Here is a 19,704-nt window from a genome sequence, read left to right as displayed (position 1 = left end):
CAATCCTCCTGCCGCAGCCTTGCAAGCTGCTGGGACTACAGGCACCACTACATCTAGCTTAGTTATAAATAGATTTTGATAACTGTACTAAATTACTTAGAAACATATTTGTTTAATTTAACTATTGTGAACTGAACTGCTATAAACATTGATGTGGCTGTGTCACTGTAGTATGCTGATTTTAAGTCCTTTGAGTATAGATCAAGGAGTGGGATAAGCTAGATCAAATGGTGGATCTACTCCAAGTTTTCTGAGAAATCTCCATACTGCTTTCCAGAGTGGTTGCATCAATTTGTAGTCCTACCAGCAGTGTATGAGTGCACCTTTTCCCCCACATCCTCACCAACACTTATGATTGCTTGTATTCTTGATAATTGCCATTCTGACTAGAGTGATATGAAATCTTAGTTTTGATTTGCATTTCTCTAATTGCTAGGGATGATGAATATTTTTTCATGTTTGTTGATCAATTGTTTTTCTTATTCTGAGAAGTGTCTGTTCAGTTCCTTAGCTCACTTATTGATTGGGTTATTTGTTTTATTGGTGTTAATATTTTTTAGTTATTTATATATCCTGGAGATTAGTGCTCTATCTGAGGTGCATGTGGTAAATATTTTTTCCCATTCTGTTGTGGTATGAACTGATTAACACAATCAATAAGAGTGTAAGTTATAGATTAGTAAAAAATACAGATTATAGATATAAGGTTTTGATAAGTGAGATAAGATAATTATAAAGCAAGAGCTGTGATAGACAGGTCTAAGACTCCATTTTGTTGCTTTCTATATAAAAAAAACTGTCACAAGAGCTGTTTCTAAGAAACTTGGTACCCCACCAATTATACCCTACTCCGGATGCAGCAGTGGTCATGGTGAGCTGCATCCTGGATGTGAATGCTCTTGTGGGTCTACATGACTTTGAAGTAGATTCTCACCTTGCTGACCCCTGCCCAAATTCAGGATGCGACTGTCTAGCACCTGCTTGAACCCGGGACTGTGGTCAACTGAACTGCAAAGCTAGCTAATGTTTTTTTAGCTTCTGTTTATCCCTTGCTTGCTGATTGGGAAATTCTAGTCCTGCCCAGAGCCCACAGGTCCCACTTATTAATATTTTAATTTCTATGACTGGCTAGCTCACATGATGATAAGCAAGTCACTGTGTGTGTTTTTTTTTTTTTTTGTGTGTGTGTGTGTGTGTGTGTGTGCGCTCATGTTCTCTTTGGATGGACCAGGAAGCTTCTGTCTTCCCACAGAGCTTGAGTCTCTACAGTGGGTGACAGTCCCTGGCCAGGTAAATAAAGCTCTCTTTTGATTTGAAATTCAGACTTAGGGTGTTTTTCTGGAGCGGCTCCCGATAACAAATCTATAGGTTCACTCATCATATTGATTGATTCCTTTGTTGAGAAGAAGCTTTGTAGTTTGTATCCATCCCATTTATTGATTCTTGATTTTACTTCTGGCACTTTAGGAGTCTTGCTCAGGGGGTCAGTTTCTAAGTCAACATGATAAAGACTTGGGCCTACTTTTTCTTCTTTTAGGGGTGTGTATATATATATATATAATGAAATTAAACTTCTGTCTATGAATTAAATAATAAAATGTCTATCTCATTTTACCATCCTTCCCATCTCTACAACCCCACCCTTGTCCTCCCTTCCCTTTACACAAACCAAAGTTCCTTCATTCTTCTTGGAGATATCATTCCAAATATCTAAATATATATATTTAGTTTGGGATGAGCTTTATTTATTTTTATGTGGTGCTGAGGACCAAACCCAGTGCCTCACACATGCCAGGCAAGCACTCTACCACTAAGCCACAACCCCAGCCCTAATTTCATTTTGCTACATAGGGATTTCCAGGTTTTTAAAAATATCTTTATTTTATTTTCATGTGGTGCTGAGGACCAAACCCAGGGCCTCACACATGCCAGGCGAGCGCTCTACTACTTGAGCCAAATCCCCAGCCCCATGGATTTCCAGTTTTCCCAGCACCATTTGTTGAACAGACTCTCTTTTTTTCCAGTGTATGTTTTTGACACCTTTGTCTAGTATGAGATAACCGTATTATGTGGGTTTGTCTTTTTGTCTTCGATTTTGGTCTTCATGTCTATTTTGGTACCAATACCACGACATTTTTGATACTATTGCTCTGTAGTAGTTTAAGGCCTGAAATACCTTGTACTTATTTATTTTTAGGTGTGGCTGAGGATCAAACACAGTGCCTCCCACTTGCTCAGTAAGCACTCTACCACTGACCTATAACCCCAGCCCCAAATATGGTACTTTTAATCCAAATAGCCACTTTGAAATGAGTGATCTTTACATATCACTTAAAGGATAGATTGGCAAAGAAGATTAGAAAACAACCTAACCTAACCTTCGGTTCTCTATTAAAAACAAAACAAAATAATTTAGCTGTAAATTATTTTTTGACGGAAAGTCAAAAGTTCAGCAGGATAGGAGAAAGAAGTTCAGGGAACCCATTATATAACATGGTGACTAAAGTTAAGACCATGGTATCATAGCCTAGAAAATAACCATGGGGGGCTTAAACACGGACCTGTGCCTGAGGAACTTCCCCATGCTATGGCCTAAACATGGAGGACTGAGGCACTTCTAGATCCTAGAGCCTAAACATGGATGCACACCTGAGGAAATTCTGGACCCGGGAGCCTAAACATGGATGCCTGAGGAGCTTCCGGATCCGGGGACCTAAACATGGACGCCTGAAGCGCTTCCGGATCCAGGGGTTTAAACATGGACATGCGCCTGAGGAACATCCAGATGCTACGGCCTAAACATGGACGCCTGAGGCACTTCCGGACCTGAGGGCCCAAAGATGGACGTGTGCCTGAGGAACTTCCAGATCCGGGGGCCTAAACATGGAGGTGCAACTGAGGAACTTCCGGATCCGGGGGCCTAAACATGGAGGACTGAGGAACTTCTGGATCCGGGGGCCTAAACATGGAGGTGCAACTGAGGAACTTCCGGATCCGAGAGCCCAATGATGGATGTGCACCTGAGGAACTTCCAGATCCGGGGGCCTAAACATGGACGCCTGAGGCATTTCTGGATCCCAGAACCTAAACATGGACGCCTGAGGAACTTCCGGATCCTAGAGCCTAAACATGGAGGTGCAACTGAGGAACTTCCGGATCCGGGGGCCTAAACATGGAGGACTGAGGAACTTCCGGACCCGGGGGCCTAAACATGGAGGTGCAACTGAGGAACTTCCGGACCTGGGGGCCTAAACATGGAGGTGCAACTGAGGAACTTCCGGATCCAGGGGCCTAAACATGGAGGACTGAGGAACTTCCGGACCCGGGGGCTTAAACTTGGACGTGCACCTGAGGAACCTCTGGATCCATGGGCCTAAATATGGATGTGCGCTCAAGGAACTTCCGGATCTGAGGGCCTAAACATGGACGTGTGCCTGAGGAACTTCCGGATCCGGGCACCTAAACATGGACGTGTCCCTGGAACTTCTGGGTCCTTGTGCCTTTAAGGGGCAGGGCGTGACTCTCAGAAGGGGAGCTGAGTATGGGACCTGTTGGGGGGCAGACTGAGCTGTCACACCCTGAACTTGAATGTAATGGTGGCCTCACTTCCCGGCCTTCCCCTGGGTGTCACTTCCTCCCTTCCAGGCGGTGCTGGGGAGGAAGTGAGACCAGCGCAGGGGCCAGGCCCTGAGGAGAGACACCGTCTTTCTCCTCGCTTAACCAGGTGCCTGGCCTGGCTGGGGACGGGATGTCCTGTGACACTGGCTGCCTCCTGCATCCCTGCCCCAGGACCTCAGGGACCACAGGCGGGGACGTTGATTCTCCCCTGGCCGCTGACCCTCAGCCCCGGGGTCTGCCCAGGGAGAGCTCTGTCTCCCAGAGGGTCAGGGGGCCCCTGTGACCTGCTGCTCCTTACCCACCGTCATCCTGGGCAAGTACAGGTCAGGACACCAGACGCTACTGAGAGTGGCATCTCCTGGATGGGCGGCTGGGGACTTTGCCTCTGTCCCCAGGTCTCAGACACTGGATAATCCCCCCCAGAGACAGAAAATAACCCTACACTGCCCAAGACTTTCTTTTAAGCTTTGGATTCTGAAATTTTCCCGCTGCCACCTTCTTTGCGAAGCCACTTTTTCAATAGAGACAATATTCCAGGGGGAAAAAAAACAAAACAAAACATGGAGTCAATCAAACCAAGCTGACACGTCTGGTCCTCCAAGAGAAATCTGGATTGAAGGGAGAAGAGCCATTCTCGACTGGCGAAATAGTTAAATTCCCTTGTCCTTATTTTGTGTGAGCAAAATAAATAATCTGATGTAAACTCATCAAAAAAAAAAAAGAAAAGAAAAGAACCATGGGATCATATTCAAAGTGTTCCTACCATAGAAAAGACGTATGTGAAGAAATGTATCTGATAATCAGCTCAATTTAGCCATTTGACAATGTACACATGCTTAAAGGCCATATGTACGTATATATTAATTAATTAACTAATCAGTTATTTTTTTGTGGCACTGAAGATTGAAACCAGGAGCACTCTGACTGAGTCATTCTGAGTTACAACCCCATCATGTCCCTAGGTTATTTTAAAATTTTTATTTTGAGACAGGAACTTGATATCTTCCTGACAGGCATGCTGAAAGCACCATGTTTGAAATTATAAATACATTCAATTTGTCAATTAAAAATGTATAAATATTTTCAAAATAAGATCAACTTGAAGACAAAGATGAATATAGTTATTCAGAGGCAGATATCATTCCAGCATTGATCCAAAAACACTTGTGGATCCTGTGCTGAGAATAAACAAGCTGTACCTCCAACAAAATAATAAACAATAAACAGATTAAATAATGAAGCAGTTGATTCTCAAAAGACAAGGCAATCCTTAATACACACTCGCCTAGAGACAAAGCATCAAACCACATTAAGCAGAGACATGGAAGTGAAAGGAAAATCACACATCCATAGCTATAAACCAAGATTTCAATATGCCTCCAACAGAAAATGAAAGCTCAAGGAAGCAGAATATTAGTAATGATATAGCTGAAATCAACAGCATCTTATATTAAATGGAGACATTGGACACTGTAGAACAACAACTACACAGCACACATTCTATTGTTCGCTTTCTTTTCTTTTTTTGTAGGGATGGAGATTGAATCCAAGGCTTTGCAAATACTAGGTAAGTCTCTCTACCACTGAGCTATAGCCCAAGCCTCAGTGCACATTTCTCTAAGATCACACGCAATATTCACAACACAGACCATGTTCTGAGCTACAAGACATACTTTAACAAGTCTAAAGAAATGGAAAATGGGGGCTGGGGTTGTGGCTCAGAGGAAGAGCGCTTGCCTATTAATGTGAGGCACTGGGTTCAATCCTCAGCAACACATAAAGTTAAAATATAGACAATACCTTCAACTAAAAAATAAATGTTTTTTAAAGAAACAAATCATACATATTTGCTCTCAGATCATACTGGGATGAAACAGGAAATCAATAGCAGAAATATAGCCAGAAAATCTCCAAGGAATTGCACACTACACTTTTGAATGACACATGCACCAAAAGAAACAACTCCAAAGAAATTTAAGTAATTCACAATATGTGAAAATGAACAATTTTTTTTTTGTGGTGCTGGGAATTGAACCCATGGCCTTGTGCATGAGACATAAGCACCCTACCAACTGAGCTATATCCCCAGCCCAAACAAACATCTTAATATCACTTTTGGGATAAAGAAAAAGCAGTGCATAAGGAGAAATCTAAAACAATGAGTGTACATATTAGAAAAGAAGAAAGACCTCAACTCAACAGTCTGAATTTCCACATCAAATAACCATAGAAACAAGAGCAAGATAATCTTAAATAAAGCAGAACAAAATAATTAGAGAAGATATCAATGAAATTTCAAACTGGAAATCCAATAGAGAAAATCAGCAAAATCAAGTAATTTTTTATAAGATTATCAAAATTGATAAACCTTATTTAGCTAACTAAAATAAAGGAGAATACACAAATTCCTAACATCTATAATGAAAGAGATGCCATCCCCTACTAATCCCATGGACATTAAAAGGAACTTCCAAGAAAAATAAAAACTATTTTATGCCCACAAATTTAATAATTCAGAAAAAAAATCTATTAATTCCTAGAAAGAAACAATATATAAGAATTCACAAGGAAACAAACAAATGATAATATATGATATACAATAATACATATGACTATGTGACTGTATGCATATGATAATTCATATGACTTATATATTAAAAATTCAAAACAAGCTGGGCACAGTGGCACATGCCTGTCATCCCCAACTTGGGAGGGTTGAGGCAAGAGAATCACAAGTTCAAGTCTGGCCTGAGCAATTTAGCAAGACCCTATCTCAAAATAAAAAATTAAAAAAAAAAAAAAAGGCTGGGGCTGTAGTTCATTGGTAGAACACCCTTGGGATCTATTTTCAGTACCAGGAAAAAAAACAACAGTCCCAGCCCAGGTCCACGGATGATTCTATTCTTATTTATACTGATTTTGAAACAATAATTTATTTCAAGAATCCTTTTTTCTTCTTAATACCATAATTCTATCCCCTGAGTTTCAACCAAAAAAAGCCCAATTTTATGTTCATGGAAGAACATTCTTAAATGCTCCACTAAACTGGAATTTGAAATAAACAAGATTCTATGAAGGAATTTAAAAGGAAGCAGCTCGGGGAAGCAGAAATAGATATAGTAAAAGTTGTGAAGGGAAAGAGGTATAAAGTCTGAGTATGTGACAAAAAGTTTCTTTTAAGTTGCAAAAGGTTTGTTAAGGGGAAATTTCAAAAAGTTTGTGCGTGACTAAAGAGGTTATATGTAATTGGCATAATCAGTGAAAGTTATTTAAGGCATTTTCCTCTTTTAAAAAGCAAATTCCTAATCTGCCAGGCTGAAGGCTTTGAACAGAGTCTCCGGCATAAAACATACTTATGGAAGCAGACAAGAAAAAAACTGCTCTTTTCACAAACATTTGTTACATTTCAAGAGGAAGCATTCAGAATCCTAGGACAGTTGTTTACAGTTCAAAAGATAGAGACCCATAGTTAATTAAGCTTCCAAAAAAGAGGCTGAGAGAAAACAGAAAAACGGATCCTTTCCCCAGACACAAGTAAAATATTAATGGATTGATGTAAACCAGATTCTAGTTCTCTGTGTTAAAAGAATAGGAGTTACTAAAACATTAATTTGCTCTCACTGATCAAAATAATTTCTTATGTCTGTGAAGTTTTTTAAAAAAAAAGTCTTAAAGAAATTGTTTGTCCAACTCTAGTTAAACAATAACTATTATTTTAGAGTATTATGTGACATTCCAGATTCTATTTTTTTTTCAAAAGTTAAAACTTGGTTAATATAAGAACATAGTGTAATTGTCATACTGTTAACTGGTTTCTTTTTATTCTAAAACTATTCATATAAAGTCTTTTAAATATAAGGTTTAGGAGAACATTTTATAAAGCTGGTGTTCTCTATTACTGTGTTTTATAATAAAAATAACAAATTTAGTTAAAATTTTATTTATGGGATTTAACATTTTGTAATTAGATAAAAATAATCTGTCATAAGTTATATAATTTTGTGTTACTCTCTACACTGAGGGATACATATATTTTTAATAGATAATAAAGAGAGCCTGGTTTATTTAAAGGTGGACAATATGGGCTGTAAAGATACTTTGCCACTTTCCCACAAAGGAGAGTCACAGGCTCTCTTAACTCGTTTGATTCATATTTCAGATGTAATATCATATCACGTGTTAACTGATTTGCAGACTCAAAAAAATGAAATAGAAAAACTTTATAAAAAAATATTTAAGAAAGTAATTAAGTTAGTTTCAGAACTAAAACACCCTGGTCTTGGGCTCTAGCTCAGTGGTAGAATACTTGCCTGAAACATGTAAGGTACTGGGTTCGAACCTCAGCACTCCATAAAAATTAATTAATTAATTAATTAAAGGTGTCCGTTTACCACTAAAAATGAAAAAAAGAAAAGAAGGAAGGAAGGAAACATCTTACCTAAGATTTGACAAGAGATTACCTCACCTTAGTTAAGACTCACCTTTTTCCACATTGAGATAACCACTAAAGTTTATTTAAAGTTAAATTCAACCCTGCGGGCACAGCGGCACACACCTGTAATCCTAGTAGCTTGGAGGGAGGAGGATGGTGAGTGACAGCAACAGGTGAGGCCCTAAGCAACTCAGTGAGACCCTGTCTATAAATAAAATACAAATAGGGCTGAAGTTGTGGCTCTGTAATTGAGTGCCCCAATGCGCCCCCCCCCAAAAAAAGTTTAAAAAATAAATTTTGGTTAGAAATATTGCTATAATCTTAAACAGGAAACATAGCTAAATAAATATTTGGGATTATAAAAAAATCATGTTTCTTGGCTCATAGCGATTGTACATTCTAAATATGTTTTGACTCTTATTAAATTTCATTTTATATTTTCCTTGTAAATTGTGTAACTGTTGTCTGTTGGTGCCTGCAGAAGTATAAAAGGCCTTTACTTTGTATAGCTGGGCAAATTAATTATAGGAGACTTCATTCGTCCCCCAAAACTTACAGATTACAACTGATGTTTTACATATTCTCCATGATTTTCAAAATCAGAGATTTAACTGGTTAAGGCCGAGCTTACATCTATCTACTGCAGACTTGAGCCCTTTATTGGACCTATGATAGGAGATTCCCTCTCTGGCCTCTCCTCAGCAGCTTACAAAGGCTTCATTATTGAAGGTGGAAACTGCCATCCACACTGCACAACTTACTAGAATTAATTCACAAGAGCCTCTACAGTGGTTGATGTTCCTACTTCCACGTAGGGCCCAAGGACGACAACAATTTCAGAGAGGACAAGACCTTTCCCCTTCTCCTCCAGTCCCACCCACACGTACCTGTGGATCTCCCCTCCGATCTGCGTGGTGCAGCAGAGAAACACCTGTGTGTGGACATCACTTCAGGCCTCAAGAAACTTGGCACCACAGGGACAGGGCGTGGGTTTGAAATTTCTGGATTTAATTGGTTAAGCAAAATTCAATCCTGGCCTCTTAGAACGGGTGTGTCTTCTCAGCACACCCCGTGGGCTCTTCCTGTTTCTTGCCCCAGTGATTGAGGTATCAGAGTGTACTCAGGCAGTTCCAGAAGTATTGCTCATGGAGATGACACCCCACGTCAGAAAAGGACATCTCCCCAGAAGCTCAACTTCTGAGGCAGGAGAATTGCAAGTTCAAAGCCAGCCTCCACAACTTAGTGTGACCCTGTCTCAAAATACAATATAATCAAAGGGCTGGGAATGTGGCTTCCTTGTTCAACGCCCCAGGGTTCAATTTCTGGCCCCCAAAAATAAAAGGACATCTACCTCGACTGCCAGGACATAATGGGACAGAAGGCAGTGAGGCAGTGCCCTGTATTGTCAGACATTTGGCTTCATAGCCAAGGCTTTCTTTGCCGTTTCTGTCTATCTACCCACTTTCACGCAAGAAAATAAAAACATACCTACAGGGAGTACAGTTATTCAGTTCAGGGGGGAAATGGACTTATATGGAAGCAATATTCTACAAAGGAATAGAAGGAGACATTTGAACTCAGACACCAGCCTGCTCCCCATGAGGCCATAAGAAAAACTTAGACTCAGAAGAGTAAACGTATTTCCAAGCTTGAGGGCCAAAATGACAGCTTGCTGAATCCAAGTTTTCAGAAACAAACAAACCAGAGACTCCCTGCTTTCCTTCTGTATGGACTTATAAGTGCACAAGCAGAATTCTAAGATGCTTGTTATGGATTTAAAATTTGAAAAATGATTGGCCTGGGGCGGTGGCTCAGTGGCAGAGCACTTGCCTAGCCCGTGTGAGGCACAGGGTTCCATCCCCAGCACCACATAAAAATAACTAAATAAAATCAAGGCCTGCTGTCCGTCTACAACTACAATTTTTTTTTTAATGGACAAATCACTATTCCTTTGAGGGTGGAAAGCCACCAGCAAACTATTGTTTTCCTGTGAACAATCTGGTCCAGGAAATGATTAATCACATGTGAACTCTCCCCTTCCCCCTCTGCCTGGGGGGGGGGGGTGGTCTCATCATTGTCACCACTCAGGGGTTGGAGGAGGTCTGCAGAGCCAAAAACTTTCCAGGTTTGTGACCATGTCACCAAAAAGAATTTAAGGACAAGTCAGCTTGTAGCAAAAGAAGAACTGCCTTATTGCAACGTAAACAGTACCCAGAGCTGAGCAGCTCCATGGTCAGAGAGGCGGTGGGTTGTGTGGTGTAGGGGAATTTATGTGCCTGAGCAGGGATCAACTGTTCATGAGGGTTCCTGGAACTGGGAGGTCCCTTATGGAACCCCAGTTAACTTCATTTGCATGAACTAATGGGTCTGTGACTAGAAACAGTAATCAGCCTTAATAAGCAAGAAGGTAAAGTAGGGATCAGGTTGCTTCTTGGTGTGCCTGCATAAGAAATGGCTCAAGGTGTGCCGATTCCTGATAGGTCAAATGTCGTTTTGTCCCATGAAGCAGGTTGGTTGAAGAGGATGCTGGATGCCAACTGGATCCGGGCTAGATGCTAGCAGAACGCACACCTATTGCTCATATCTATAATGGATCCCTTTGGTGAAGCCACAGCCTGTCGTACAAGACCAGTTCAAACTGCCCACTGAGCAAGGCTATGCCTGCCCCTATTTCCCCACTTCTGGTCTCATTCCCTCCCTTTCCCAGAGACTTTGACACCTTAATCTGAATATTTTAATAAAGGGGACAGTCCATCTACCGGAGATAATACTGGCTAGAGTAGGGCAATGTACCTACCTAGACCAAAATCAAAGGTGTCTGGCTGTTAGACCAGGTGAAGGGGGCTGGCAGGGAGTCTCTAGTGTAGGAAAACCTCATGTCCTGGACCAGCATCTTCTTGATTTGGAGACACATTTTATCAGGAGATGGAGAAGATCAGGGCTAACCATAGGAGAAACATAGCAACCTAAAGCCTTTTTTTTTTTTTTTTTTTTTTGGTACTGGGGATTGAACTCAGGAGCACTTGACCAATGGATCACATCCTCAGCCCTTTTTTTAAAAAAATTATTTAGAGACAGTGTCTCACTGAGTTGCTTAGTGCCTCATCATTGCTGAAGCTGGCTTTGAACTCTCATTTCTCCTGCCTCAGCCTCCTGAGTCGCTGGGCTTACAGGCGTGCGCCACCACCCCTGGCCGGCCAGCAACCTGAAGTCTTAATGGTGGTAAGAGGCAGGTGAAGTTAGGCAGGGAAGCTGCCTCGTTTCTCCTAGAGCCCAGCACTGCCTGGGGGAGCAGTTGTAAGCCAAGTATCACTTTGTAAAATCTTATCAGCACTCGTCTCCGTGTGTCCAGAACAGTGGTGGTGTCTGCCAGAGACCCAATCCACCTTCCTGAGCCAACAAATGATCTAATCTATTTTCTGTCTCCAGTTGGGCTAATGGGTCCAAGGATTTGGTAGCAAATAAGTCTTGCCCAGTTTTGATGGCAGTGTCTCCCGTGGTTTCTGATGTGTCAATCACTGCATGGCTGGTCATTCCTCTCACCAATCTAGAAAGTGATCCAATTCAGGAGATTCCCCCAGCTACAGTTAGACCTGGACCCCTCTTCTCTAGTGCTGTGTAGCACAGAGATGGAGTCTCCGGGGTCATTGGTGAAAGCTTCTATTTTCTCTGCTGAAGTCACCATGCATCCTACTCCCTATGGTTGAGTCACCTCTTTCCAGTGATGCGCTGCACAGTCTCCGCCTCATAGAAGCCTAGACATTTTTCTGTTTGTGTCACAAAGAACACTCCCTAGGTAAGCACAGAATTCAGGGTTCAAGATCAGCATCTCTGCCAGGTGTGGTGACTCTTGCCAGTACTCTCAGCAACTTGGGAGCCTGAGTAGGAGTTCAAGGCTAGGCTCAGCAACTTAGTGAGACACTAAGATACCAAAATGAAAAATACACAGGGTTGGAGATGCAGCTCAGTGGAAAAGTGCCCCTGAGCCAAGCTGCCTGCACAAGAACCAAAGAAAACTGAGACCAACTTCTATTTTATCTTTGGGAGCTCATGAGTGTCACTAGTGCATTTCCTTGATGGAGACAAGGTCCTCTTTGTAAGAAGGACCTCAATACTCTTTGGCTAATGTAAACTGTTTACCCATTTTCCCCAATGGTGGCAAATCTCCCCTGTGCTTTTAGAGCTGAGTGGGTGGGACTCAGGTACACCCAGAAAAACGAATTGCAGGGGCTGGGGATATAGCTCAGTTGGTAGGGTGCTTGCCTCACATGCACAAGGCCCCCTGGGTTTAATTCCCAGCACTACAAAAAAAAAATTTGCGTTATATAATGATGGCTTAGAGGACTGTTGGTGCAGTTTGAACCAGTACACTGATTGTTACAACAGGAATCTACAACTTTCCTGCAGGGAAAGGAGCTACCAGTGGTATTTAACACTATGTGAATGAAAGCAGATTTTGCAGGGTTGCAGGGAGAGGGTGGTGCTGGGGATGAACCCAGGGCCTTGTGCATGGGAGGCAAGCACCCTACCACCTGAGCTATCTTCCCCAGCCCTGAAGGCAGATTTTGAAGATTCACATGTGGGTATTCAAAGTGGTTGAAACTTTACCCAGCTGCATTATTAGTTCACCAGGTCAAAGCCAAAGGCTAAAAAGTCCATGGGGGTGGTATGATGAGGAGGCGAGCTTTAATTCTTGGGTTTGGATTGGTGTCATTAGCCATCAAAGGTAGCTTTAGATTCAGGTTAGTCTCATTTGCCCAAATACCCTCTGCTCTTGGCTTGGTGTGTCCCCCCACAGTGAGCTAATGATGGCAAACCCAATGTTAGGAAGTAAGACTGTTCCCTCTGACCACCTCTCCAGTCCACCTGTGAAGAGAATTATCCTGAAAGTAGAACAGAGGAGCGCATTCATGAGTATGTGCTGCCCTCTCGTGGCTCCTCTTGGTATATGTGTCGCTTTGCAGCAGCTCCAGCAGGCAGCCCCAGGGGAGGAGTAAGAGGACTGGAAATGCCAAGAGGACACGGACCTCCAGCCAGGGGTGGGTTCCTCATGGAACAGAATAATCCCCACAGCCAAAAAGGGCAAGTCCCACCAGAGCAGAAAGGAGCAAGATTCTTGGTAAGTGGTACATAGAGGAGCAGCTTAAATGGGACCCTGCTTCTTCTGAAAAGGACCCATCATCTCCCAGAAGCTCACAAGAACACGCATCCTTTTTCTCTTTTCCTGGTGGCAAGTGGTCCTGGGCTGTAAAACCCCAGGAGAGGCAGGTTTATCCTTGGAAAGTGGGCCCATCATGTCTGGCCCTGGAATCTGACAACCCTCGGGTGCTTACGACCTGGCAAGAGTCCTCCCATTTAGGGAGGAACAGGTTGGTGTGAGTCGCTTTTCCAAGTCTTTACAGAAGGAAGTCAGCCAGGTGTGGTGGCACACACCTGTAATCCCAGCCAATCAGGAGGCAGAAGCAGGAGGATCACAAGTTTGAGATCAGCCTCGCAATTTAGCGAGAACATGACTGAAAAGAAACAAAAGGGCTGAGGATGTTGCTCAGTGGTAAAGTCCACCTGGGTTCAATTCCCCACACCAAACAATTAAAATAAGGAAGACCAAGGTCTCCTGGGTGGATGTGGAGCAGCAGGGCTGGAGCCAGGAGCTGGGAGAACTTCACTTCTGAACTCCAAAGGGCCTTTCGCACCTGTTCCAAATCCATTACACATCTGACCACCGCTTGTCTCTGAGGGTCAGTGGCGAGGTCTGTGCTCACAAGTGGCCTCCCACACAGTATTGCACAATGGCTCAGTTGGAGAGAAGTTTTAGGGGCAATTCTGATTCTTCACAGGCCTGTAGGCCAAAGCTGTCACCAGGGTTTGGGGGTTTCTTGGCACAGTTTTTCCAAGGTGCTTTTAATCCGTTGATTGTCCCTTTCCACTTTGCCTCACAATTGAGGGAGCCAGGGGGTGTAAAGATGTAAGCGGTGCCCCATGCCCCTGAGGCCTCCTGTGTCCCCTTGGAGATCAGGGCCCTAGGACCACTCTGGAGTGACCTAGGGATCCAAACCGAGGGATGGTTTCCTTTCCTAGAGCTCTAGTGACCTGTTGGGCCTTTCTGGTTCAGGTGCAGCTATCCACTCAGAAAAGGTGTCAGCAGAACCCAGAAGGTGTTTCTATCCTTGCCAAGGGGGAGCAAATCTGGGGGGAGTCTAGCTGCCAGTCTTCCCTGGGGAATGCACCCCACTACTGCAAAGGGTTAGGCAAAGGGCGGTGTTTGTTTGCTGGTACCCCCCACACACCCTGCAGGGTATTTGACAGGTGCCAGGCAAGCTCCTGTGACCTCCCGAATGGCATGAAGTCTTTCCCCACAAAGGCCTGAGTGACCAAAGTCATCAGGGCCTCCCTCCCTAAGTGGCTGAGTCTTGGTTTAATTTAGTGATTTCCCACTGGTCAGCCTGAGGCAGTCATGATTTATGACCTCCCTTTAGTGTCCCCCCACCAGTCATCTTAGGCTGCTTGTGTCCCCACTGTTTGTCCATCCCTCCTCCATCTCTGAGTAAGAGAGGGAAACACCTGAGATTGTGGCCAGGGACCCTAGGCCATTTCTGAAGCCCTAGGATCTGCCAATGGCCCCCCTGCATTCTGGGTGCACGGCCGTGTTGGGGTCCCCGACCTGCATGGCTGTGGCTGGTAGTTAAACACGCAACTCCAGGAGGGAGACAGGTGCATGTCCATGTTTCCTTGTTGGCTTGTTTTTCTGTCCCTGTCAGGAGTCCCCTTTCCTTCCATCTGTTCAGTGAGCATGAAGGACTAGGATGCAGTCAGCTTTTTCATCCCTGTGACAAGAGGACTTTACGAGAACAATGTTGAAGGAGGAGAAGTTTATTTCAGCTCACGGTTCAGAGGCTCAGTCCAGAGACACTCCTAGGCACCAGGCGAGGCAGAACCTCGTGGCGGAAGTTTGTGGCTGCAGAAAGCAGCTGGGAATATGGTACCAGGAGAGAGCCCTGTTCAACAAGGACAAAATAGAACCCCTAAGGCATGTCCCCAAGGATCCACTTCCTCCACCACACCTACCTGCCCACAGGTACCCTGGGATAATCCCTATCAGGAGATTGGGTTGAGACTCTCACAACCCCTCCTGTGCCTCTAAACCTGGCATCATCTCACACATGAGCTTTGGGGGTCACCTCACATCTAAACTGTAACAGCAACACCCACGGACAGTGTAGATGTCCACTCAGGTACCTTTCCTCAGTGGCTGAGCTCCAGGAAGGCTGGATTTCAGCCCTGGGTGCTGAGGGGCTTGGGGAAACCCCTGAGCCACCTCCTGGGAACAGTGGCACTGTTAGACCAGGTCGCAAGAGAAGACCACTGACTCCAATTAAAATCAAATTAAAGCAAGCTTATTATTTCCACCGGCTGGGCTGCCTCTCCCACCCAAAACCGCGGGAACAAGACTGAAGTGGCACCCCTTTCTCAAATGAAAAATCTTAACTGGGCCTCTCCAGAAATCTTCACCATGGCTGATTTTAGGACTTTCAGCAAAAGAGTCTCTGTGAAAGAGTCCAGTGTAGATAAACTCTCTATTTTCATGTCACCCTATTTACTTGGCCACTGGCTGAGAAGATGCCAGCACTCCAGGTGCTAGACACCCCCTTACTGGTTTTTCACAAACGTATCCAGTGTAGTACTTTGAAGAAATGTGCAAACAAGGCCTCTGGCCCTGAGCTGGGCTTCACAGAGATGTCTACATTTTTAAGATAAGTCACAAATGGGCTCCATGGTCACAGCTGGCAGGGGGAGGGAAGAAAGGGGAGAAGAAGCTCTCCCTTCTCAGGTGTTGTCCTTGAAGGGTTAACTTGCCCAGAACAGTGACAGAAAAGCTGCTTTTCTGTGAACTTCTGCAGACTGTGAACTTCTGAGCCCCTCCCCTTACATGCTGGGTACAAAACTCTGAAACTCCCTGAACTCGGGGTTCAGGGGATTGATTGATGACAGCAAAAGCTGTGCCCTCTGAGCCTGGCTGCAGCCAAATACAAATGTTTCCTGCTGTCTTGGTGCCTTGCCTCCTTTGTCCCTACAACATTTTTGGCGAGCCAGATGGGACAGAGGAGGTAGGGAAGGCTATTCTGCCTCTCTTGACTCTGGGACCCGCTTCCCTGGGGCGGTGGAGGACAGCGGTCCCCTTGGCACGCCCAGGCCACTCTTGGCCTGAAGGAGGATCGACTCACCCAGCGCTCGGGGCTGCCACCCTGAGCACAAAGGAACCCACAGGCAGCAGGAACCAGAATTAGGGTTTTGGAGCACCGCCCAGCTGAACAGGTAGGACCCGGGTCCATGTGGTTTGCAGCCACCTGACTTCCCCTTTGAGGCCTAAGCGGGTGGAACAGAGGTTGATCACCCTCTGTTGGGTCCCGAGTACCCTCCAAAGTGGTTGCAGCTGAGTCGGACCTGGGGAGTCGCCCGAGTAGTCTCTATTCGGGGTCAGCGAGCAGAGGGGACACCGTGACTCCCTTTTCTGTTTGGTTTGGAATTGTTGGAATTTGGGCGGTATAGGAATTCTGTCCTGGCCATGTCTGTGGGAAAGTGTGTGAATGAGATGGACAAAGGGAAGGGTTCCGACCCAACCGAGGGCCGAAGCGAGTGCAGAGTCCTGATTTGCTGTTCCGTGGCCCCTCATACAGTCTATGGCCGAATTTCACCAACCAACATCCAGGTGAAAGCTCCAGGTCGGGGGTTGATACCGACCCGCAAGACTAAGAGGGCCCTAAGTCCCCGCGAGGGGAGCGGCCGGAGATGGACGAAGCGAGTCTTGTCCTAAGTGTGTTTTGTTCTAAGTGTGCGACACCCATGCAGGGTGGAACATGGGAGGCACACTAAGGAAACCGAGCCTTCTGAAACGTGTGTTAGAAACCTTTAGGAAGGTTTTCCTGGTAACTGGGGGGGAGACTCACTCCACAAAGGTGGCATACTCTGTGAATTAGAGTGGCTCACCCAAGATGTGGGCTGGCCACCAGAAGGATCTTTACATGACAGAGTCACTGCTGAGGTCCTTTGATTGTTGTTGGAACCCTGAACCATTTCTCTTACATGGATTGCTGTCCAGAGATAGTGCAGAAACAGCCCCCTTGGTTGAGAGCCTGTCTAGATGGACAGTCCAAGCTGATGTCAGCCAGGAGCACAGTGGTCTCTAAGACCCAGCGGAAAGCAGCTCAACAGAAAACCTGACTAGGGAAGACAGGAAGGGAAACAGTTTTCCCCATGAGCCAGAAGAGGACCCAGGACCAACTTTGCCAAGACACTGGCCAGCAGACTGTCCTCTAGCCCCCTTGTCCTCAGAGGCAACAAATGATGGCCCCCAATACTGGCCATTCCTTCCTCTGTGATGGCCTCAGAGCCAAAGGCTTCCTAGGACCAAAGGCTCTTTCACCTCCCAAGATGAAGGTGGGAGATTTGTCCCGAGACCAGAGCCACAACTCAGATGAGAACTCTCCAGATGCCCCTGCAAGGGACTAAAGGACATACCCATGTTGACCAGAGGGAAATGTCTGAGGAGGACGAGGCAGTTTTGTGTGGCAGCCTTTCTCCACCTCTGAGCTCATAAGCTGGAAAAATCCTCCTCCCTCCTACACAGAGGAACCCGGGACCAGGACTGATCTGATGCAGCCCATTATCCAGACCAGGGATGGGGCCCCCATGAAGAAGAAGGTCTAAAGATAAAGAGATGTCAAGAAGCCCTGGTAGTATGGGGCTGGGGATGTGGCTCAAGCGGTAGCGCGCTCGCCTGGCATGCGTGCGGCCCGGGTTCGATCCTCAGCACCACATACCAACAAAGATGTTGTGTCCGCCGAAATCTAAAAAATTTAAAAAAAAAAGATTACAGATCAGGACTGAGAATATAGCTTAGTCAGTAGAGTGCTTATTAAAAAAAAAAAAAAAAAAAAGCCCTCGTAGGAAGTCTAAAAAAAAAAAAGAGGGCAAAACACACTGTCTGTGCCCAAGAGTTAGAAGGAATTGGAGCCAGCCCTGAGCCCCAGCCTAAGTCCAGCACGTCTGCAGACAAACAGAGCCGAGATAGGCCTCCTGCTGCTCCAGCATCTCCCTCTCGCACCCTCCATAGCCTGAATATTTCTCTCGGCTCCACATCTGCCTAAGGCCCCTTTGCCCTATGAAACTGGCAGCAATAATCAAAAGAGATATGCCCAACTGACTCAGAGCTAAATGTCCAGGCCACCGCCGCTGCCACCTCTCTCCCTGCCCAGAGGTGCCTGTGTGTGAACAATAAACATTTGCAGCTTGATCAGAACTCCTGTCTTGCTGTTATCCCTCATGTCTCTTGTCCCTTCATTCCTCCCCACCTAGTTTCGCCGCTCTTGTTGATGTCCTGCCTGTCGGGACAAGCCATCTCTCCACAAAGCCAGGAAAAGATAATTTCGACTTTACTATAAATTACTGCAAATTCTGAACCTGTTTGGAATGCCTGCCCGTGCCTTGAACTCACCCATGCCTGGCTCTCTGACCAGATAGCAGCCCTCTCTAAACTTTAGTGACGCCTCATCAATCTTGGCCTTCCCTGGCCAGACAACGACCCTCTCTGAGGCTCTAATGGTCCTCATAAATTCTGATGTTGGGGCCAGCAAAAATGTGAACTACCATTAGTGTGATGCTTGTCAGAGTTCTGTTACCTGTAACCCCACTTTGTGTAACTTTCTGGGCTATAAAGCTGGGCTGTAGGAAAGCTGGGGTTGCTGATCTTGTTCCCAGCGTTTTGGGAGGGAGAGACAGCCCGGCCGGTCGAAATAATAAGCTTGCTTTAATTTGATTTTGATTGGAGTCAGTGGTCTTTTCTTGCATCCTGGTCTAACAGACTCGTGCCACACCTTGTCTCTCAGCTACATGTCAGGCGAGTGGCTCCTGTACGTCCGGAATCCCCAAGGCTGGGGCAGACAGCAGCAAGTCCCCAAGCTTTTGAAAAGACTTGTTTCCCTGTTCAATCAAGAGGTTCACAGGCAGGACCCCGAAGAACCTCACAGAGTGGCGTGACTGCGAGTCCAAAACCAGGAATCCCAGATTCACAAGATCCAGCCATTCCTAGGAAGGCCCTGAATTGTCTCTTGGTCTGGGATGGTTGGTTATTTTTCTTTTAGGTGGTTCTATTTTTTAAAGGACTCTTTCTTTTCAGGGGTGAGAGTTTCTTTGGGGGTCAGGATATGAACTATTTGACCTTTTTGTTGGAAGATCTGGGCTTTTGTGGTGATACCATTATCCTGAGGGTCCAAGAAAGTGAGAACCTAACAGTATTTGTCAGAATCCTGTGTCGTAGGGCTGCCTTACCTAGAATAAGGACCTAGAATAATTCCATATCAAAGGATCGTGAGGGGCTGGGTTGTGGCTCAGTGTAGAACATTTGCCTAGCACGCATGAGGTCCTGGGTTCGATCCTCAGCACCACATAAAGATAATTAAATAAGATAAAGGTATTGTGTCCAACTACAACTAAAAAATATTTTTAAAAAAAGATCATGAAACCCATTGTTTCAATATGTGAGGGAAGAAAACATGGTAAGATGCTGTCAAAACGTAGAAGTAATGGAGCATATGTTCATGAAGGAGGCATTGAAGCTTTAGGTTTGAAGGACAAAGAATAATCTCCTTGTCACCATG

Source organism: Ictidomys tridecemlineatus, chromosome 2 (assembly GCF_052094955.1).
Source record: "Ictidomys tridecemlineatus isolate mIctTri1 chromosome 2, mIctTri1.hap1, whole genome shotgun sequence".
NCBI lineage: Eukaryota > Metazoa > Chordata > Mammalia > Rodentia > Sciuridae > Ictidomys > Ictidomys tridecemlineatus.
Note: the sequence above shows the minus strand (reverse complement) of the source record.